We start from the raw sequence: 23,993 nt of genomic DNA on the forward strand, positions 1-23,993 counted from the left end.
ACAACATTAAGGCCAAGTCACCATCATCATAAGTTGTATCCATATTTTGCAAATCTGTGACCAACTTATTGAAACTGGTGATATGTTCATTCATCGTGGTACCAGGAACATAGGTGAAGTGAAACAGCCTCTTCTTCATGTACAATTTATTTTGACTGTTTTTCTTCAAAAATTTATCCTCCAGTGCTTTCCATAATTTACTTGCAGAAGTTTCCTTTGTGTATGGATATTTTTGCTCTCTAGCAAGGTAGGATCGAATGGTACCGCAAGCAACACGGTTGATAATTCTCCAATCTTCTTCTCCAATAACATCTGGTTTCTTTTCTTCAATGGCCAGATCTAGCCCTTGTTGAAAAAGGACATCTAGAACCTCGCTTTGCCACATCCCAAAATGTCCGGACCCATCAAAAATTTCTACCGCAAATGTCGCATTTGACACAATTCTTGTCATAAGCGAAGATGCCAATGATGACGTATTGTTGACACTTGATGTAGATTCTTCTTGTTTATTGTCTCCTATATTTGACACAAATATTATTTAATAGCTGACGACACAAATCAAGATTATTTCCTTTCTGATGTAGAAGATCAGACTAAGCTGCAACCACAGAGCATACTCAGACAGAACCTTGACTCAGTTACCAAGATAAATCTTTTCTGATGTGGAAGATCAGACTATGTTGCAACCACAGAGCATACTTAGACAGTACTTTGGCTCTGATACCAATTGTTGCGGAAGCCAAATGTATATAGTGTGAATAAGTCACAACTACTATACCAAAAATTATGACAGCCACCAAATAATAAATAAGACAATAAAGCAACAATAAAGGGAACACCAGAATTTACGAGGTTCGGCTAATTTTGCTTACTCCTCGGACACAACCAATATTTTATTTCACTCCAAAATACAAGTGAAATAATACTAAAGAGAGAAGATACAAATACCTTAAACAGATGAGAAGGCAAATGAGAGGTGTATTTAAATCCTAAACATTAAGCCTTTTTTTATAGGGGGAAAATCCCCCCAACTATTGCTAACCCACCGATGTGGGAAGCTGAAATATTTGACATTTCAACATAAGTATGTGCCACTTCACCGAAGTGGACATGAAGATTTCAAACCTTGCATCCTAGATACAGCCTACAGGCCCTTATAAATGCTTAGCCATGTTCACACGGCTAGTTATCAATATTCTCGTTGGCTACCACATAATTTCTGAAAAGTAGCCATAGTTAAAGCCGTATATCTCCTTCCTGATGCTATTTGACCGTCTTATAATGAAATGGTGAAATATTGTGAGATCCACACATGTTGTTTGAGAAATACGCCCTCCAATTCAATTAAGTATCTTACACTTAATTTTTTGGGTATGTTTTCAATAGAATATCTCTTTTCATATTTAGTAAGTTTGTAATTTTAATATCTCTTTTATCTTTGATAACACCCTTATAGATATGCCGTGATATATTTAAGATTAATAGATTTAAAGGATATTTTGAATATGATATACACACCTTTAGTTTATAACGAGATTTAAAATTATTCTTTATATTTTTTAAATTTTGTGTCTGGTCAAACTAAGGCACACAAATGAAATCTAGACACTCTATCTCATTTATGCTGTTCAAACTCAGACGTGATTTCCCACGTTGGCTTATATATGTTGTTTTCTTATAAATAACCTCTAAATCCCTCTCGTATGACTAACAACAGAGAGCTGATCTCTAGTTTAAGAAAATGGCCAGCTCTTCTCTTCAATCCTCAATAGCCAAAAAATATTTTTTTTGTCTTTTCTTTATTTTCCTTATTCATAATTTTCTTCTTTTCCTCTGCACTTAGGAAACACTATTTTAAACTTATTTTTGCAGGCTAGAAGGTAAGGTAGCATTTATAACTGGTGGAGCTAGTGGCATAGGAGCGGCCACAACTAGGCTATTTGTTCAACATGGTGCAAAAGTTATAATTGCAGACATTCAGGACAGCCTCGGAACTTCCTTAGTACAAGAGATTGGCACGGAAAAGGCAATCTTTATCCATTGCAATGTCGCAATTGAATCGGATGTTCAAAATGCAGTAGATGCAACAATTGATAAGTTTGATAAGCTCGACATAATGTTCAGTAACGCTGGTGTATTGGGTAAGCCAATTTCCAGCATCTTAGAGGTAGATTACGACATAATTAAGACCGTGTTCGATGTAAACATTGTTGGCGCCTTCTTTTGCGCTAAACATGCTGCTAGAGTGATGATTCCGGTAAAGAAAGGTTCCATTATATTCACAGCAAGTGCTACGACAGTGGTCTCTGGTCTTACTCCGCACGCATATACAACATCAAAGTGTGCAGTTTTGGGGCTCTCCAAGAACATTGGAGTTGAATTAGGGAAGTATGGAATAAAAGTTAACTGTGTCTCTCCTCATTAAGTTGGCACACCACTTGCGTTAAATGGGCTTGGAATAGCTGATAAACAAATGGCGGACAAATTGTTTGCAGAAGCAGGAAATTTGAAAGGAGCATTATTATATGAAGAGGAGGTGGCAAAAACACTGCTATATTTTGTTAGTAAACAGTATTTGTAAACTAATTCTGGAAAAACAAAGCAGAATAATATATAAACAATTTACTAACAAGCTTAAGGAATTTAATCACCTTCTAGTATCGAAGGTTATGGATTATTTCCTCCTAGGATAGAACAAATTACACACTGGTGTAGTGGTACTTCAAACCCCAGTGTTTCAGCGAACACAAAGTTCGATAGCAAATTACACTTACTGTTGCTTTCTTTGAAGTTAAAATATGCAGAAGAAAGGAGAAGAACTCAAAAAATTCGTATGGAAATTCTGAGCAGAATAGACTTGTATTTTTAGCCAAAGTTGGGCTGAAATCTGAAGAGGTGCAACTCTTCAGAATGGCTGTTTATGCAAAACGGCCACATCATAAATGTCATAACATAAATGGCTATTTACTCAACAATAAAGAGAGAAAATTGAAGAGGGTAGTTTAATTTTCAGTTACATAACTGAAAAATGGATTGGATTTAATATTAATATTTATTTTAATATTAATATTCTGTTATTAAAATAAATATTTAATAACATTTCTGTTACTATTTTACTATTAACAAATAAATTTAGTCCAAAAAATTAATCAATCAATCATTTGACCAAATCCGAAGACGAAGCCGAAGCCGAGCGACGACGACGACGACGCGAGGCTTGCCTTCTTCTCAACTCTTTAAGAGTTAGAAGAAGAGCAATTGCTTATATACCCATAAAAAATATCTTCCTCTTCCAATATGGGACAATGTCCCTTTGCCAAGGGGGAAACCTAAAATTTCATTTCCCTCCATTTCTCATCACCCTATTTTAAGCATATCATATACTTACAATCCCAACAATTTCCCACATGAATGGGGAATGTCTATATCACAGAAATATGCACGAAAAACTGTGTGATTCGCAAGCAAGGATTAATTGCATCTAGATAAGTAGGTTTCCTTTTGAACTTTCCGTAGTGAACTTATGCCGGATATACTCGGTTAATCGGTAGATTTGATATCTTTGAACCGTCAAACTTTGGCGTATACCTAGGCAACCATAAGTCACACGACCAACTTTTAACCGTCTTTGGTTCTCATTGTTGTGTTTATTTCAGCCATGAACACCGCCTGGTTTCATAAGTGCGTAGAGAACTGGCCTTACAAAGTTCTCCTTGAAGCGGCGAACACTTCACACTTACATAGGTGATTCCTAAATGTATCATCCCGTAGATACACTATTTGATATACCCCGTATCAAATTTAAAAATTATTAAAAAGCTTTAATGTTTTATCCTTGGTACTGAACATTGTCTCATCACGAGAATGGACCAAAAGTTTAGTTGACAATGTTGAACCATCATTAATGACTTTCTTTGATCTCCTTGAACCTAGATCTTGGGATCTCTAATCTTCTAGGTAGAGTTACCGCCACTATGACTTGTTCTCGGCCACAGCCCCATTCTCCTTGATGATTTCTCACTACCTCTCTAGTTAGGCCTTTTGTAAGTGGATCCGACACATTATCACTTGGCTTTACATAATCAATCGTGATAATTCCTCTAGAGAGTAATTGCCTAATGGTTTTATGTCTTCGTTGTATTTGACGAGATTTACCGTTATACATAACGCTCCCAGCCCTTCCAATTGTCGCTTGACTATCGCAATGTATGCATATTGGTGCCAACAGTTTGGGCCAAAATGGAATATCTTTCAAGAAATTCCGAAGCCATTCAGCTTCTTCACCAGCTTTATCTAAGGCTATGAATTCAGCCTCCATTGTAGAGCGGGCAATACAAGTTTGTTTGGACGATTTCCAAGATACCTCTCCTCCATCAATAGTGAATACATATCCACTTGTGGACTTGGAATCAGTTGATCCGGTGATCCAATTTGCATCATAGTATTCCTCAATGACCGCAGGATATTTACTGTAGTGCAAAGCAAAGTCCTAGGTATGTACTAAATACCCCAAAGCTCGTTTCATGGCCATCCAATGAGATTGACCTGGATTGCTCGTATATCGACTCAATTTTCTTATAGCACAAGTTATATCTAGTCGTGTATAATTCATGATGTACATTAAGCAACCCAACGCACGAGCATAATCCAATTATGATCTGCTTTGGCCTTTGTTCTTTGCTAATGCAAGATTCACGTCAATTGGAGTCTTTGCAACTTTAAAGCATAAGTGCTTGGATTTTTCAAGTACAGTCTTAATATAATGAGATTGTGACGATGTCAGAGCTTGAGAAGTCTTATAGATCTTAATTCCCAAAATTAAATCAGCAACTCCCAAGTCTTTCATATCAAATTTGCCAGTTAGCATGTGCTTAGTCGCATTTATGTTGGCAATGTCATTACTCATTATCAGCATATCATCCACATATAAGCAAACAATGACTATGTGATTTTGAACATTTTTAATATACATACATTTATCACATTCATTTATTTTAAAACCATTTGACAATATTGTTTGGTCAAATTTCGCATGCCATTGTTTGGGTGCTTGTTTTAGTCCGTAAAGGGACTTAACAAGTCTACATACCTTTTTTCTTTACCTGGAACTATGGTTGTCCAACGGGACGGGATGGGACGGGACAGGACGACATTTAAGCGGGATGGTGGCGGGACGGGACGAAATGACACGGGAAAAATGGGATGAAACGTTCGTCTCATCCCGTCCCGCTAACAAACGGGATGGGACGGGACGGGTTCGTGGGCCTTAAGTGTATTTTTTTTTAAAAAAAAATGTCTAGTTTTTTGAAAATTACTATGTTTTTAAAGTTTGCAACGGCTAGATTTTTGACTTATTTAATAAACTTAAATGTTACTATGTTAAAATAAAAATTAGAAAACTAAGTAAAGAATTATAAAATATTAAAACAAAAGACTTGTAATGAAATATTCTAGTAATTGTAAATTTATAATAGAGTTATAATTTATTTAATATAATTTTAAAGTATTAACTATTAAGTAACTAAGACAATTCATAAATAAAATTCAATGCTTAGAGCCTTTTATTTTATTAATAGAACTTTCAAATCTCAAATACAAATATAATTCTTTTGAAGAGCACCTAATCTACGCAGCCACCTTCTAGGAAGGGTTCTGTTTGAACTAGGCCTCTTAGTAGCCAATTACAAATTATCATACTAATATTTGTAAGCTCTTGTATAGCTTCTTTGTAACTTATCAATAATATCTCTCAGACATTCTGCTGGAATTGGCAATGTTGATTGATGCTCCATGAGCTCCATGTCGTCATCGCTCCCAGTGGTTAGTATCTCATTGTATTCTTTTTCTTCCCTAGTGGTTAATTTTTCAAAACTAAGATTTCTTCTTTCTGCATTAATCCAATCTTTGAATAATACGGAAATCTCTAGACTGTCCTCCGCTAATGAATGTCCATGATCTCCAATTTGAAATCTTGACGCGCTTAAAACACTCTCCGATGCTACTGATGATGCTTGAATAGCCAGGATATCTCGGGCCATAATTGAAAGTGTTGGAAAAGCCTTGCCACGCTCCCTCCACCATGACAAAAGTTGTCCCTTGCCTTCTTCGTCTTTAATATTTTCCAATCCTTGATTAAGATAAGAATCAAGTTCATCATCAATAGAGGAATCAAAACCTGTTATATCATCCATATCTTCCCATAAAACTTCTGCTCTAGACTTAGAAGTAGAAGGAGCAGTTTCGCAACCAGTTGTATCCATAGATTTATATTTATCAAATATTGATCTAGCATAAGAATATATGCTAGCTTGGCAATTTTCGAGAGATAGTTGTTCATTTTCTTGAATTTCTAAATTCTCATAAATTTTACGAACAAGTCCCTTTGCACCTCTTAGTTTTAAAGATGGGTTAAGTAGAGTAGAAATTAAATAAACTTCGGGAATAAGGAAAAATGGTCGGTGCATAAGTTGGATTTATTTTATACTTACCAAATACAACCGAAATTCCACAAATATACCATAATATTTGTGTAACAGTAGGATAATATATACCAAAGAATTATTTTGTAGCATAATAAATTTTTTCTAAAAATTTAGTAATCTCTCTAATCTCATCCCAATCAGAATCAGCAATTTGATCAACAGGGTGAGCATTATGCATATTAAATACTTTTTGGATAGGCACCTGATAATCATAAGCAACTTTAAGCATTTCATAAGTAGAATTCCACCTAGTACAAACATTTTTTGGAACTTTTCTAAATGGAAGGCTAGCACTAGCATATTGTTGAGCAAATTCACGAATTCTACTTTGTTTATGAGCACGAAAAATATAGCCACAAGCATGTTGTATTTTACTACAAGCATCAGAAAATAAATTAAGACCATCTTTTACAACCAAGTTAAAAATATGGCATGCACATCTAACATGAAAAATTGTTGGATTAATTAGACAAAGTCTAGATTTTAAGCTATTTGTTGCGGTTGTGTTAGAAGAAGCATTATCTAAGGTGATAGTTAAAACTTTATTAATGAGTTCATAAAAATCAAGTATTTGTAGAACAGTAGTTGCAATATATGCTCCAGTATGTTTTGAATCAATAAATTTATAACCAATAATATGTTTTTGCAAGTTCTAGTGATATCAATCCAATGACATGTAACAGTTCAATAATTACAACCATTAGGACTACGACCTATATCAGATGTGATAGACACTTTACAATCTAAGTGAAAAAAATACACAACGAATATACTGAAGATATTCAGTTTGAAATTTAAGAACATCATTTCTAACCGTGGTCTTAGAAAAACCTTGAAAAGCAGGGTTATAAGTTTCTTGTATATAATGCACAAAAGCAGGGTGAGAAGGGAAAGTAAAAGGTAAGCCACAGACAGCCACCATTTTTGCTAAGTTCTCACAATCTCTATCTTTGTTATATTTGCGTAAAATATGACCAGAAGCAGGGTCAAGTTGTTGTTGAATTTGATTAGAACCACATCCACTAGGAGTGTCAGTACTGATGGTAGGATCTATAATTTTTTCGGTTTCTATGTTAGCTTGTATCCATAAAGATTTGTGATCCCTTATTAAGTGTCTACTTAAACCACCCAGCCCCACCACTTGTTATGTGTGCAAATACTTGCTTACATTCTTCACATATAGCACGATGATTGACTTTATCATGTTTAAAAAAATTTCATACAAGTGATGTTTTGGGACGTTCAGCCTTAGGCTTACCCCTTACAAGGGTATAGGGGGTAAAGCTCCAGACTGAGATTGACTCTGAGTTGGAGCTTGTGTTGCGGGACTAGTGGGTGTTTCATCTAATTCTTCTTCCTCATTTTCTTCATCCTCAAAAAAATATCATTGTCAAATTGTCTTTGTAAAGTTTCATGATCTAATTGTTCTCCGACATGAACATCATAAAATGTGGGGGGTTGGGAAATGAAGTTTCATCAACATGAGTCATTTCATCAATATGCTTTCTAATTCTAGGTCTAGGAGAAGGGTTAGGATTAGGATTACTACTATTTTCACCTTTACTATTTTTTTTACTGCTTTTTTTACAAATACCAAATACATTTTTAGGTGCCATAATTTAAATATGAAATTAAATTAAAAAAGCTAACACAAATATTAAACACACAAATGAAATACAAAAATATAACACATAAAGTAAACACAAAAATTAAGCACTAAAATGATATGCAAAAATTATATATTAAAATTAGGAGATGGAACGAGTGCACCGTGATTAAATATTGAAACTTGAAGAAATTGCCCAAAACATTGCTCCAAATACTTGACGAATTAATTTGAAGCTTGAAAGTTGCTCCAAAAAATTTGCCCAAATACTTGAAAGTTGAAACTTGAAAGTTATCACTTGATACTTGATAGTTGATAGTTGATACTTGATAGTAACAAAATTGAGAGAATAATATAGAATATAGATAAAATATTAGAGTGTAAGAGATTTGAGAGAGAAGATTGATTTTTTGTGGGAAAAAATGAAGAAGAATGGGGGGTATTTATAGTAGAAAATAGGGCCAAAGTATAATTTAATAAACTTAGAGGTTATATTAAAAGTTTGGGGGGGTTAGGGGGTGTTTCGGGGTGTTTTGGGGGGTGTAGGGGCTGTTTGGACCATTGGCAACGGCTATTTTTGCAATTTAAGCCGTTGCCCAATGATTAGTTTTTAAAAAAACTGGCGGGACGAGACGGGACGGGACGAAATGGGATGGGACAAACGGGACGAAATGGTCGTCCCGTCCCATCCGGTGTCTCGTTTAACATTGGCCCATCCCTTTTAACTTGAAGCGGGACGAGACGCGGGACGGGACGTCCCGTCCCGTTGGACAGCCATACTTGGAACCACAATCCCTTCAGGTTGTTCCATGTAAATTTTTTCCTTCAACTCTCCATTTAAGAAGGCTGTCTTAACATCCATTTGATGAATTTCAAGACCATAAACTGCAGCTAACGGTACTAACGTTCGTATGGACGTAATTCTTGTAATTGGAGAGTATGTATCGAAATAGTCAAGACCTTCTCATTGTCTATACCCTTTGACCACAAGTCTTGCCTTAAATTTGTCAATACTGTCATCATCTTTCATTTTCCTCTTAAAGATCAATTTAGAACCCAACGGTTTATTTCCAGGAGGAAGATCAATCAATTCCCATATATGGTTGTTCAGTATGGATTCTATATCATTATTGACTGCCTCTTTCCAAAACAATGATTCTGAAGAAGACATAGCTTCTTTAAATGTTTGAGGCTCATTTTTCAATAAGAAAGTCACAAAATCTGGTCCAAATGATGTAGACGTTATTTGACGTTTACTACATCTTGGATCCTCCTGGTTAAGTGTACTTTCTTTTGTTTCTTCCCGAGGTCGTTTAGATCCTTCACCAATCAATTCACATTCCTTTTTTATACGGATATATATTTTCATAGAACTCAGCATTATCTGATTCTATAACCGTATTATTATGAATGTCAGGATTTTCTAATTTATGAACTAGAAATCGATATGCTTTACTATTAGTCGCATATTCTATGAAAACACAATCTATGGTTTTCGGTCCTATTTTTACCCTTTTGGGTTTAGGAACTTGCACTTTTGCCAAACACCCGCACACTTTAAAATAATTCAAGTTGGGTTTCCTTCCTTTCCATTTTTCATATGGAATGGATTGTGTTTTGCTATGGGGTACTCGATTTAGTATTCGGCTAGCCGTAAGAACGTTTCCCCCACAAGTTCTGTGGCAAACCAGAACTTATCAATAATGCGTTCATCATCTCCTTTAATGAACGATTCTTACTTTCTGCAATCCCATTGGATTGGGGTGTGTAAAGGGTCGTTGTTTGATGAATAATTCCATCTTCTAAACATATTTGTTCAAAAGGAGATTCATATTCACCACCCTATCACTTCTTATCATTTTGAATTTCTTGTTAAGCTGCGTTTCAACTTCATTTTTGTATTTCTTGAATGCATTTATTGTTTTATTTTTACTATTAAGTAAGTAAACATAGAAATATCGAGTACTATCGTCAATAAAAGTTATGAAATACTTCTTTCCACCGCGAGATTGTATTGACTTCATATTGCAAATATCTATGTGAATTAAGTCTAAAGGATCTGAATTCTTTTCAACTGACTTATAAGGATGTTTAACATACTTAGATTCCACACATATTTGATATTTTGATTTGTCGCATTCAAATTTAGGCAATACTTCCAAATTAATCATTTTCCGCAAGGTCTTATATTTAACATGACCCAAACGTATATGCCATAATTCATTTGACTCAAGCAAGTAAGACGAAACTAAAATTTTATTATTATTTTCAACAACCATTACATTCAGCTTGAAAAGGCCCTCAGTGAGGTAACATTTTCCTACAAACATTTCGTTCTTACTTATTACAACCTTATCAGAAACAAAAACACATTTAAAACCATTTTTAACAAGAAGTCCAGTAGAGACTAAATTCTTCCTAATCTCAGGAAAATGAAGGACGTTGTTCAAAGGCACCACTTTGCCGGAAGTCATTTTGAGAAATATCTTCCCACATCCTTCAATCTTGGCCTTTGCAGCATTTCTCATAGAAAGCGTCTCATCGGGTCCAACAGGAGCATAAATAGCAAAAGCTTCTCTAATAGCACAAACATGGCGAGTGGCTCCAGAATCAATCCACCACTCTTTAGGATTGCCCGCCAAGTTGCATTCGGAAAGCATGGCACATAAGTTATCAACATCATCATGCTTTTCAACCATGTTTGCTTGACCCTTCTTCTTGTCTTTCTTCGGAGCACGACACTCCGTAGATTTGTGTCCGATTTTTCCACAATTGTAGCAATTTCCACTGAACCGCTTCTTGCTTGGGTTGTATTTCGATCCAGAAGCCTTCTTCCTCTTTTTGTTCTCTTCAACAATATTTTCTCCCATTATTTTTGAGTTTCCACGGCCTCTCTTTTCAGCAGCTTTGTTGTCATCTTTGATTCTCAACCGAACAATGAGATCCTCAAAGGATATCTCCTTGCGCTTGTGTTTCAAGTAGTTGTCACGGCCCTAAACCCAGACCCGGTCGTGATGGAGCCTCTCGTGAAGACAAGGCCAACTGACACATTCCCAATTCATTTTAAGTAATTAAAATAATACAAATTAAGTCTTTAACATAATAATAATCCCAAAATAAGGTGAAACAGTACAATATCAGAATAAACATAGCCCAATATTGGGGTGTCACCAGTCATGAGCATCTACTAACTGATTAAAAATAGGAAGGGTCTACATAGTCTACTATAGAACTAAAACAAGAGAAAATAAGATAGAGGGAGAAGCACTGGGCTGCGAACGCCGAGCAGCTACCTAGTGAATCTCCGAATCCGCCTGAGCTGGAAGAATCAACACTCGCTAGCGGGACCTGAAGCACCTGAATCTACACACAAGGTGCAGGGAGTAAAGTGAGTACTCCAACTCAGTGAGTAATAACAATAAATGAAGGCTGGGCAATAAGAAAACATATAAATTCACGTCAACACGCTATAAAGAAGAAGTATAAAACCAGTAAAGCAATGAAACAGTGAAAACATATAAAGACGCCTTAGTTCAGAATAAGCTTCTTTAAAAATACCTTTTTAATAGTTAAACAATTAAATGAAAAGTAGCTAGAACAGATAAACACATAAAAATCCGCCCCTCAGGCACAATGTCAACAGAATTCGCCCCTCGGGCAATATCATGGAACAACACCAGCCTCTCGGACTATATCTCATATCACAATGGGTACCCGCGCTCACTGGGGGTGTACATACTCCGGGAGGGGCCCCTTATGGCCCAAGCACAATATCAAACCATCTCGTGGCAGAATCAATAGGCTCTCGGCCTCATATCAACAAGCCACCTCATGACGTACAATCTCAAGCCCTCGGCCTCATAATCATAATCAGTGTATCACTGTTGCGGCGGGCAGCCCGACCCAAAGTATCCTCACAATACAGGCCCTCGACCTTACTCAGTCAGAATCTCATAAGCCACTGGAGCAATAGTTAAACATGATGCTCAGCTCAAATTATCATTTGGAATATCATTTAATGTGTTAAAATAGAGTAAACATGGCTGAGTTATGAAAACAGTAGAATATAGCATGACTGAGTACAAGTATAAAGTGAAAACAGTGAGAAAATATCAGTAAAAATCCTATAAGGGTCCAAATAGTTGGCACGAGGCCCAAATATGCTATTCAGCCCAAAATATGATGATAGCAAACAGTTTTCAATCAAATGCGTGGTAAAACAGTCATTTGGGATGGACTAAGTCACAATCCCCAATGGTGCACGACCCCACGCTCGTCACCTAGCGTGTGCGTAACCTCAATCTAGCACAACGATGTGAAATCTAGGGTTTCATACCCTTAAGACAATATTTACAATCATTACTCACCTCTATCCGGTCCAAATCTCTAGCTCGCGATGCCTTTGCCTCTCGAATCGGCCTCCGGATGCTCCAAATCTAACCAAAATCAGTGAAAAATCATCAAAACATGCTAAGGAGATAAAGCCCACTCGAAAGAAATCAAATTACAACACAAATCCCGAAATTGGCCAAACTCGACCCCGAGATCACGTCTCGGATTTCGATAAAAATTACATCAATAGACTCCTTATCACCTTCCGAGTTCATTCATATCAAAATCACCAAAATCTAACTTCAAATGATCCCTCAAATCCCTAATTTTAGATCTTCAATTACAAGCCCTAGTTCTTCAATATTAGGCTTAAATTCCATGATTAATTAGGTAGAAATCACATTAGGATCAAGTATTAAGTCCATAAATCTTATCTCCAAGTGTTCCCCCTTGAATCCCTCTTCAATCCTCTTCAAAAAGCTTCAAAATCGCCCAAAAATGGTGAAAGTTAGCCCAAAAATCACGGACAATGGCTATTTAAGCATTCTGCCCAGGCATTCAAATCCTTCTTCGCGAACGCGGTCAAAGTCTTGCATTCGCGAAGCACAAACTTAAGTTGACCAATTTTTCCTCCTTTGCGAACGTGTCTGGCCTCTCGCGAATGCAATGCTTCCTGACTCCAACCTTCGCGAACACGGCTCCCCTTCTCGCGAACGTGTAGCTCAATGGCCTAGCCCTTCGCGAATGCAGAACCTCCCTCGCAAACGCGAAGGCCAAATCTTAAGCCTTACATGCTAACCCTTCGCGAACGCGAAGGCCAATTGTCTACAACATATACAACAATTTTTTTGCAATCTTTCACAACATGAAATGGTTCGCTTAACCACTCGAAACTCACCTGAGGCCCTCGGGAACTCAACCAAACATGTCAACATATCCCATAACATCATTCAAACTTGTTCCAACCTTCGGAACGCTCAAAACAACATCAAAACACTAAATTTGCATCGGATTCAAGCCTAAGAATTCCAAAATTTTCCAAATTCCCCTTTCGATCAAAAAGTCTATCAAACCATGTTCGAATGACATGAAATTTTGCACAGACATCCCAAATGACACTATGGACCTACTACAACTTCCGGAATTCTATTCCTGCCCCTAAATCAAAATCTCACCTATCAATTGGAAAGCGCCAAAATTCCAATTTTACCAATTCAAGCCTAAATCTACTTTGGACCTCTAAAAGACATTCCAATCACGCTCCTAAGTCCTAAATCATCTCCTGAAGCTATTTGAACCATTGAAACTCACATTCGAGCCCTTTAATACATAAGTCAATATCTGATTGACTTTTCCAACTTAAGCTTCCTCAAAAGAGACTAAGTGTCTCAAACCTTACCAAAACCTCTCTGAACCCAAAACAACCAACCCGGTAACACAAAATACATATGAACAAGTCAATAAGAAGCAGAAATGGGGGAAACAGAGCGGTAACTCATGAAACGACCGGCCGGGTTGTTATAGTAGTTTTTGAAGTCCTTCCACAAAGGAGGCAACTTCTCAATTATCACTGCTACTTGGAATGCTTCATTGATGACAAGACCTTCAATGAAATTTTTGTTAGTAAAAATACTAAGATTACTACTTTCAACATCAGTATTAATTTGATCTATACCTTCAGTAAGGAGATCGTGAATAATCACTTACAATTCCTGGACTTGAGTAATAACAAACTTGCTATCTACCATTTTGTAGTCCAAAAACTTTGCAGCAACGAACTTTTTCAACCCGACATCTTCGGTTTTGTATTTCTTTTCAAGTGCAGTCCACAATTCTTTTGACGTTTCCACGCCACTGTAGATGTTATACAAAGCATCCTCCAGCCCGCTTAGAATATAATTCTTGCACAAAAAATCTGAATGTTTCCACGCCTCAATCACGAGAAAGTATTCAGTTTCTGGAGTTTCATCGGACAGCACAAGAACATCTTCCTTGATGAACTTCTAGAGACTTAGAGTAGTCAAATATAAGAACATCTTTTACTACCAGTGCTTGAAATCAATCCCGGAAAATTTTTCGGGTTTCTCCACCGGTGCTAATGCTGCCGGCGTTGTTCGGCTTGTTGAGGTATTGACAGTCACCATTGGAACAGCTTGGTTCACATCATCATTAGTCATTTCTGTAAAAGAATGACACAAGTGTTAAAATCATGTAGATTTTAATCTCCAATAGAGTACAAAACCACAAAGGTTTTACTCTCCAGAAACAGTGAGTACAAATACAGAAAATAAATTAATTTTCTTAAGTAAATACTGTGAATTCAGTGGGCTCGAATTGGTTTTTTGTTATTTCGTTTACATCAGAATAATATATAAACAGTTTACTAACAAACTTAAGGAATTTAATCCCCTGCTAGTACCCAAGGTTATGGATTATTTCCTTCCATGATAGAACGAATTACATACTGGTGTAGTGGTACTTCAAACCCCAGTATTTTAGCGAACACAAAGTTCGGTAGCAAATCACACTTACTGTTGCTTTCTTTGAAGTTAAAATATGCAGAAGAAAGGAGAAGAACTCAGAAAATTCGTACGGAAATTCTGAGCAGAATAGACTTGTATTTATAGCCAATTTACTCAACAATAAAGAGGAAAAATAAAGAGGAAAAATTGAAGAGGGTAGTTTAATTTTCAGTTACACAACTGAAAAACGGATTTGATATAATATTAATATTTATTTTAATATTAATATTCTATTATTAAAACAAATATTTAATAACATTTCTGTTAATATTTTACAATTAACAAATCCGAAGCCGAGCGAGCGACGACGACGACGACGCGAGGCTTGCCTTCTTCTCAACTCTTTAAGAGCTAGAAGAAGAGCAATTGCTTATATACCCATAAAAAAACTCTTCCTCTTCCAATATGGGACAATGTCCCTTTGTCAAGGGGAAAACTTAAAATTTCACTTAAAAATTTCATTTCCCTTCATTTCTCATTCACGCTATTTTAAGCATAACATATACTTACAATCCCAACATATTTGGCAAGTGATGATTCCAAATATGTAAGTGGAATAAATTTAGTTCTTGACGGTGGTTTTAGCACCACAAATGTGGGTTTAGCCTACAACAAATTGTTCCCATCTACTACTCATCAGAGCACCAATAATTAAAACAGTGAACCTATTTGCTTGGAGGAGGAGGAAATGAATTTCAACCGTACCCATTGAAAAAAGTTATTTTTTTCTTAGATTTTTGGAATCTTATATATATATATATATATATATATATATATATATATATATATATATATATATATATATATATATATATATATATGTTGTATTCGCTAAAAATAGTATTAATCATATTTTTATTCTTTTCCAATATGGAAATTATGAATTCAATAACAGTAAAGCAAGGATTATTAAGGAGACGATCTAGTTGGGATTAAGTCTTATTCTTTGCTCGTGCACTTACATTAGATTGGGTGTTAATTCTTTAGGAGTGTTATAGCTTGTTTAGATATTTGTATGCCGATATTTTATGTAGAGATGTGAATTGAACACACTTTTTCTTTTTTACTAGTTGTTAGTGAAGTGTTTAATGAATAGAGTTGGCATCTCTACTTGCATCGATTTAATATCTCGGCCTCCTACTTCATGAAGATTCATTGAGACACTTAACTTGTTTGAATATACTCTTTTAAACACCTTCCAACCCTGCATGTATCTTAATCTATCATACGTGAATGACACATTAGATCCACTAGTTGCAACGTCATAATCAATTTCAGCAATTACAAATTTGATTAAAAAATTAAAATCAGAAAAAGAAAATAAAAATGAAAAAATATTCCTACATCATTCTCTTTGGTCCTTGAAACTCATGACATAGAAAGATATACGCACAACTCGCAAGTACAAATTCTTCATAAGCCATTTTGAATCAAAACCCACAAAGAGGATCCAAAAATGATTCCAAAATTACAGGAAGATGGAGGACTTCAAATAGAATAACATATTGAGTTTTTTTTGTTCTTTGGAATATATAGAATAGTCAATCAAATCCCAAAACTCATCCAAAATACAAAAAAATTGAAGGATTAGAATCCAATTAGACAATCAATTTTCTTTTTAGAATATATATATAATTCTGGAGACCTCGAGAATGATGTCATCCCCGTGACGTAAGCGATCGAGGTGATCAAAACGTCTCGTCGGTACAGTTCCCCAAATCATTAATGTATGTTAGTGGGTGGTCGGCCACTAACGCCTCCGAACCGTCGCAGTGAGTCTATAAATACCGGCTTCTTGGTTGAATCAAAAACTTTACTTTCACCTTCACCAAGTTTTCTAAGTCTCTTCCTCTCTCCATCTCTTAATAAATAACGTAACTCTAACATTTTTTTTTCCAATGCTATTGGTCAAGTGTTTTTATTTAAAAAGAAAATAATTGGTGATGTTACTTCATTCTAGGGGTGTACAAAGAAAACTGACAAACCACATCAACCCGATAATTCGAGTCAAACCGAGAAAAAAAACCCTGACAATGATTTGGTTTGATTTGGTTTGGTGTTGGAAAAAAAAACCCGACCATAATTGGTTTGGTTTGGCTTTAACTAAAGAAAGTCAAACCGAAACCAAATCAACCTGACATTACATATATAGAAATTTTAGATATATTTAATATATAAATATACTTATTGTAATGTAATTTATAAATATTTCTTAAAAAATTTCATAATTTTATCTTTTAAGGTATTATTTCTGTAACGTCCCAATCAGTCGTTTTGAGATTTAGCGTGTTCTTCGGCGGTTTGAGGCCATCAACAGCTTCACTTTAGGTATTATGACTTGTACGCATCGTCGGAATTGAATTTCGGGAAGTTCGGAATTGATTTGGAAAGAGAATTCTCATTTAGGAAGCTTTAAGTTGAAAGAATGGACTAAGATTGGATTTTTGAGTAAACAACCTCGGAATCGGGATTCGAAGGTTCTAGCAGGTTTGTATGATGATTACGGACTCGAGCGTATGTCCGGACTGGATTTTGGAAGAACGGGAACCTTTCAGCGCATATTGTGGAAGTTAGCATTTTGGAAGAATCTCATAAGTTTTGGTTGAAGTGCATTTCAGTGTTATCAATGTCCGTTTGGGATTCCAAGCCAGGAAATAGCTCCGTATGGTGATTCTGGTATTGGAAGCGTGATCAGAAGTGAATTCGGAGATCCGTAGGTCATTTTGAAGTTTGAAGGTTTTTGAGAAGTTTGACCGAGAGTTTGAGTTTTGATATCGGGGCTAGATTCTAATTTCAAAAGTTGGAGCAGGTCCGTAATGTCGAATATGACTTGTGTGCAAAATTTGAGGTCAATCAGACGTGATTTGACAGGTTTCGGCATCAAGTGTAGAAGTTTAAAATTTCAAAGTTCATAAAGTTTTAATTGGAGTACGATTCATGATTTCGACGTTGTTAGATGTGATTTGAGACCTCGAGCGAGTTCGTATCATATTTTGGGACATATTGGTATAATTGGTTAAGGTCCTGAGGGCCTCGGGTGGATTTCGGAAGGTTAACGGAATGAATTTCGGACCAAAAAGTTGCTCAAATTTTCTACAGAAAGTTGTTTTGACTGCAACTAGCGCAATCGCAGGGCTGAATTTGGAAGCTCATATCTCGAAATCTATAAGGAATCTGAAAATTTTCAAAACATAAAGTTGTTTCTCTTGTATTCTAGTTTCTAGAAAGTTAAACCATTCATCATTTGGACATTTTATCAGAAAGTTATGATCGATTGAAGATTGCCGGTAGAGCAGTTTCAACAGAATTTTCTGATGCATGGAGCAGACTTTAGAAGCTTATATCTCAGAATATATAAAGTGTTATATGTTGTGCAACCTATAAAATGAAATATCTTCGAGTCTAGTTTCTAAATCTACAAACCGTTTGTCATTTGGATATTTCCACAAGGAGTTATGGTCATTTTAGCAGAAGGTATACAACAGGGGGAAATTGTAATAAGATGTACAACATGCACAGCGCAAAGTACAACTCGATGAAGGCTGGGCAGATTGTTTTAAACACGAGTTTTGGCCCATTTCTTTCATTTCTTTCATTTGGCTTGGATGATTTTGGAGAGCTCAAGGAGGGATTTTCACCAAGCAACACTAGGTAAGTGATTTCTTCATATTTTTGAGTTAAATATGTGATCTTACATGGAAAATTAGTATAAATTTGGAATTTTGGGGAAGACCTAGAATTTGGAATTTTAGACTTTTACCTTGAATTGAACATGAAAATTAGAGAAAATTTTATATTTGAGTTAGTAAAGCTATAGGTAGATTTTATATTCGAGAAATTTCGAAATCCGGGCACGTGGGCCCGAGGGCATTTTGGTCAACTTTTCGACCGGAGTTGGGAACTTATATAATTTGAATTGTTACAAGTATTAGAGTGAATTTTTATTGGTTTGCCCGTTGTTTGAATAGTTTTGGGGTATTGTACATCAATTGGAGTCGTTGGAAGGGCTTGGAAGCTGGTTATGGAAATTTCAGAGCGAGGTGAGTCTCCTTTCTAACCGTGTAAGAGGGAATTGTCCCCATAGGTAAAATAATTGGCTATGTGCTCCTATTTGTGGGGATACTTACGCACGAGGTGACGAGAGTCCGTGCGAAGCTACTATTATGTTTAAGTTTGGGTAGTCTAGGACCCAAAAACATGTTATACTTGGAATAATTGTAATCTTATTGACAGTTGAATTGGTTAAATCCTATCGAATTGTTAAATGAATTTCTCAAAAGATTAAACTTCATTTTTCTTGAATCATTAAAAGAGAATTGGCTTTTATTTGGATAAGCGTTCCCCGATAAATTCTTAATTGGCTATTTGAGCATGTATTTCTATGTATACCTATGTCGTATGAATGATTCGCGAGCAGGGTGATTGTTTATTTAAATTTGACCGCGTCGCAAGTATGATTCGCAAGTGGGGTAATAGATGCATCTATGGTTTGGGCCGTTCGACCCTCGGCAGTGCACATTTTACATTTCTGTTGGATTGGGCCGTACGACCTCGGCATAATATGTGCATGCTTGTATTGCTTGCCTGAGAATTTTAAATGTTGATAATTGCCTTTTCTTGCTAGAGATAAATTGATAAAGATAATGAAAAGTAAATCTTTGGAAATCCTTATAATTTGAAAAGTTGTTTACCTGTTTTCCGGCTTTATGATTTTAATTTTGCTTATGAAATCCATGAATTTCTCACACTTTTACTATATTATCATTGGACCACTAGTAAGTGTCGAAGTCGACCTCTCGTCTCTACTTCTTCGAGATTAGACGGGATACTCATTGGGTACACATTATTTTCGTACTCATACTATATTTGGTGTGCATTTTTGTTGCACATGCACAGGCATCTCTAGTGGCCTAGTAGGCGTAGCGGCATGATTGATACAGAGACTTAGGGAGTTGCACTTCTCGAGACGACTCGCAGTCAGCAGAGTCTTTTTCAAATTACTGTATTTACTTTCTGTCCAATATTGTATTCCGGACGGTTGTTGTACTATATTATTTCCTAGAAATATCTTATGTACTTGTGACACCGGGTTCTGGGATGATCACGGGATTTTTTAGTAGTTAAATTTTGTAAAGACATCCTCATTTATCCAGGGGAGTTTATTATTTATTATCTATTTGGGTAAAGGAAATGATTTCAAAATAATTAAAATGAGAAATTGCTAGTAAATTGTGGTTGGCTTGCCTGACAGTGGTATCCGGAACCATCACGGCCCTTAGTGGATTTTGGGGCGTGACAACATGGTATCAGAGCACTAGGTTCCCTTAGGTATCACGAGTCATGAGCGAGTCTAGTAGAGTCTTGTGGATCGGTACGGAGACGTATGTACTTATCTTCGAGAGGCTACAGGGTTGTTAGGAGTACTTCCCTCATTGATTTCTCATTGTGCGATTTGGTTCCTTTGAGGCTTATGCCTTTGTTTCCTTCCTATTAAATCTTATGCGACACGAAGCGCTTATCATAAATCAGGAATTGAGGAATTTTAATGGTACTACAGATGTGGTGCAGGATATTTCTCCCCGCGTGGTTGTTTAGGCTATTGTCATCGCCTTGCGGAAAGGTATTTTGTCATTTCAGCTCTGTAGTTGTATTTCTTAGAGCGTTGAGTCTATGCACAGGTTGCTATGATGCTCATGAATGGTTATTGCACGGTATTTGATGTGATGGTGGGATGTTTGTCCATGTATGGAAGCAGTGTATGACTTGATAAGAGCTACTCAGTGCATGATTCTGAGATTCGGTATTTCATTCCCGGCGGAGAAAAGCAATTGGCCTATGAATGTCTAGATTTAGATTGATGGAGTAATGAAACTTGGTGTTTTCAAGTGTGGTGGAAATTTTTATCTGCGATGCGGTGTCGTCATCCTCGATGGAATATGTTAAGGTCGCCAGTGTTATGATCTTCTGTGATTCGCCTTTGCGGATGGATATTGTGAAATAGTATTGGAGAAGCGACTGCCAGAGATCGCGGTGTGCGATGGTTCAGGATTGAACTGGTGATTCTAGTGGTGATGGCCCGAGAAAGATGTTCTTCGGGGAAATTTAATGTCATCGGCGATCTGTTAATTCAAATGCTGTAGAAATAGGGTTCAAATCAAGGCAACAACTGGGCATTAAGGGAAGAAGAAGGACAGGTGGGAAGTGTCATGCGATGGTTAAATTTCCAAGGAAGCCAGGTGTAAGGAGCAAAAGTTGAATAGTTGCTTAAAGAAGAGGGTTCTACCAAAGTGGGAGAGTGGCAAAGTAGTATATAGATTCAGTGGCAGGATAACTACATCCTTGAGGAAAGTTTGGAGTGATTTAGGAGTTCTAGTGGATGGTGATAGGATCTACTGATTTAATTTGAAGTATTGACTATTATGCAGTGGGAGGTTGGAGATGACAGAAAGGAGTTGCTTGATATGAAGAAGGATACAACATGACTTTGGATAGGAAGATATTATCGCACATTTAGTTGATGTCCTCGAGGAGTGCATAGACTTGTGCAGCTGGTGAATGAGCATGGGCTCAGGTGGGTTATTTCCTGTGAACAGGTCAGCAGTCGCGTGGTTGGTAAAGCTTCTGCGAAGGATTTTATTGGCTATCCGGTAAGGGGGTGGAATATGTGTATGTTGATAGAGACTCAGAGTGTTCATGAAATGCTAATTGAAGGATTTCAAGGAATCTAGCGGTATAATTTCATAAGGTCATGTCAATAAGAAATAAAGAATCTTGTTGGGTTTCAGAGATGTGTAATAGTGGCTTCAAGCTAAGTGGGAGAGTCTCACCGCCTACGGTTGGATTGCATGGTCGTCTATTTGTAAGGTTTAGGATTACTAGTATATTGGTGAGTTATTTTAGCTAAGGGAAAGAACATAAGTAGTAATTTGAGTAAAGGAATTGTTAAAGGTGTGCTATAGTTGACCTTATTGGATCATGTTCAGGCTTTGGGAAGATTTGGGATTTATGCTTCATACAGAGGTGATTTACAAGGGAAGTGATTCAGTCGAGTGCTTTGTGGAGATGGGTGTTCATGTGAATAACGGTCCTAGTGGATTCAAAGGTTAAAGTGTGGTGCCTAAGGATTTCGAGTCCATAAGTATGGTTAAGAATTGAGCTTTTGTAGAAGATTATGATAAGAGGCTCGGAATGTTCTATGATATTTTCAACTTGCAGTGTAGCATTGGGAGGAAAATGAGAAAAGACTTCGGATTCGTAGAGGAATTATCAGAATGGGTGTATCAGTTGAAGATGCGAATGTGCGTGCAAGGAGGGTGTGAAATAGTTCATGGGTTTGGAGACAATATGGTCTCATGGAATGGGGTTACTCAAGATGAGTGCGGATTTAGGTTGGTGATGTAAGGAATGGAGTTATTATTATCTCTAAGGCAAGTTGAGGATGAATTAGAAGAAGTTAGATTTATTAGCCATGGCTGAATTGGCATAATAGTGGCGATGATCAGTTTCTTCAGCGTGATTAAGTTATGAATGTGATTTGTAGCAGTACGTGCGAGGCTTGACAGTTGCCGTAATTGATTTTATTTGGAAGTATTCAAATATTATGGCCTTGTTATGTGTAGGCAGATCCCGGAAGGGTCATGGTAGTTTAGACCACTACTTGAGGATTTGAATGTTCTACGATTATGAGAATTCACTGGCGTGTAGCTATGGTTCTCTTGGAATGAGTTAAGTAAAAAGTTTCTATGTGATGAAGTGTTTACCCTAATAGTGGTTCAAGAGTTATGATGAAAATCTTCTACTATCGCATATTGGCTTGTTAGGTGCAGTGAGCGGTATGAAATTTGAAAGTAAGGATCAAGGTTGCGGTTCGGTATTTGACGAGGATGTCACGAGCTCAGATGAGCAAGAAGGGGATTTGGATATTTGGAGTAAGCTGTTATTGTCTTCAGCGTCACCTAAGATCGACATTTTGTATCGGAGGCTTTGCATCTTGGTTACGGATTCTTGATATGCTCTACAACATTAGTGTGACCGGTGGTATAGATGTGCAGACTCACTATCTAGTGCGGAAGATCATGGGAGCGTATCTCATAGGAACATTGTATAAGTGTGACATGTAGTCACTTAATTGATTAAAGATTTAAACCAAGTATGAAGATCGTGGTAATATCACTAATTTGAGAATTTATGCCTGGAGGGCACTCAACTTATTGGGTTGTGGACCATGGAGGATTGCCCCGGTTATGATGGTAGTTCTCATGTGTTATGAGAAAAAGGGAGTTAGAGTTATTATGGACCTTCAAAAGGTTATTAGCTTAGTTTAGTGTGATCAGAATCAGCTTGAGGTCTATGGATGGATCTAAATGTGAATATGGGCTCTATATCAGGCCAGATGTGTTCATTTCAGTAATATGCTCCTTTGGACAAGTAGTCGAGGTACTATTTCGTCGTCAGCTATTTTATGTAATGATATATTGCGCTGTATGAGTTGTGAGACGGCTTAGTGAATTTCTTATGTATTCAGGTTCCGCGTAGAGATGATGTTATATGAGCAGGATGGCTCTCGAGATTCAGATCGTATATCGCACCTCAGTTGTGCTTGAGTTTTGTAGCCTATGGCACCGTATGTCTCCCCAGGGATGGTATTATGCACTTAGTGTGCTTGTAACCGATATTTGATATTTTGTTGTAATAAGCAATTTAGCTCGATGTATATCTCCTTATGTGAATTCTATGTGTGGATCAGGTGACACGCTGCCATGGGTATGTTATTTGGATCGGGTTGCATGCCGCAACAGTGTGATGTTGAGTACAGTTTTCTATATGCTATTTTTGTATGCCTTGTTTCCTATTTTCTAAGGAAAGTCCATATTAGTGCGTGAATTGAGTAGTTCTTTCCAGAGTTCGTTTTCCTTTTGTCACATTCTAGTTCATAGCCTATTGGCACATTGTGGCATCATATGAGACTTTTGATCATGTCCCGGGTGGCTTATTGCCTGAGCGGTTCGTACTGGGTGAGACGAGATCATTGGATTTAGGATCTGTGCAATC

The 23,993-nt window shown here is 36.8% G+C and overlaps 1 pseudogene; it reads left to right on the forward strand.

The window, feature by feature from the left end:
• Positions 1 to 1,867: 1,867 nt before the first annotated feature.
• Positions 1,868 to 2,892, forward strand: LOC107799885 (short chain aldehyde dehydrogenase 1-like; annotated as a pseudogene).
• The last annotated feature ends 21,101 nt before the right edge of the window (positions 2,893 to 23,993 follow it).

This window comes from Nicotiana tabacum, chromosome 20 (assembly GCF_000715075.1).
Source record: "Nicotiana tabacum cultivar K326 chromosome 20, ASM71507v2, whole genome shotgun sequence".
NCBI classification, from domain to species: domain Eukaryota; kingdom Viridiplantae; phylum Streptophyta; class Magnoliopsida; order Solanales; family Solanaceae; genus Nicotiana; species Nicotiana tabacum.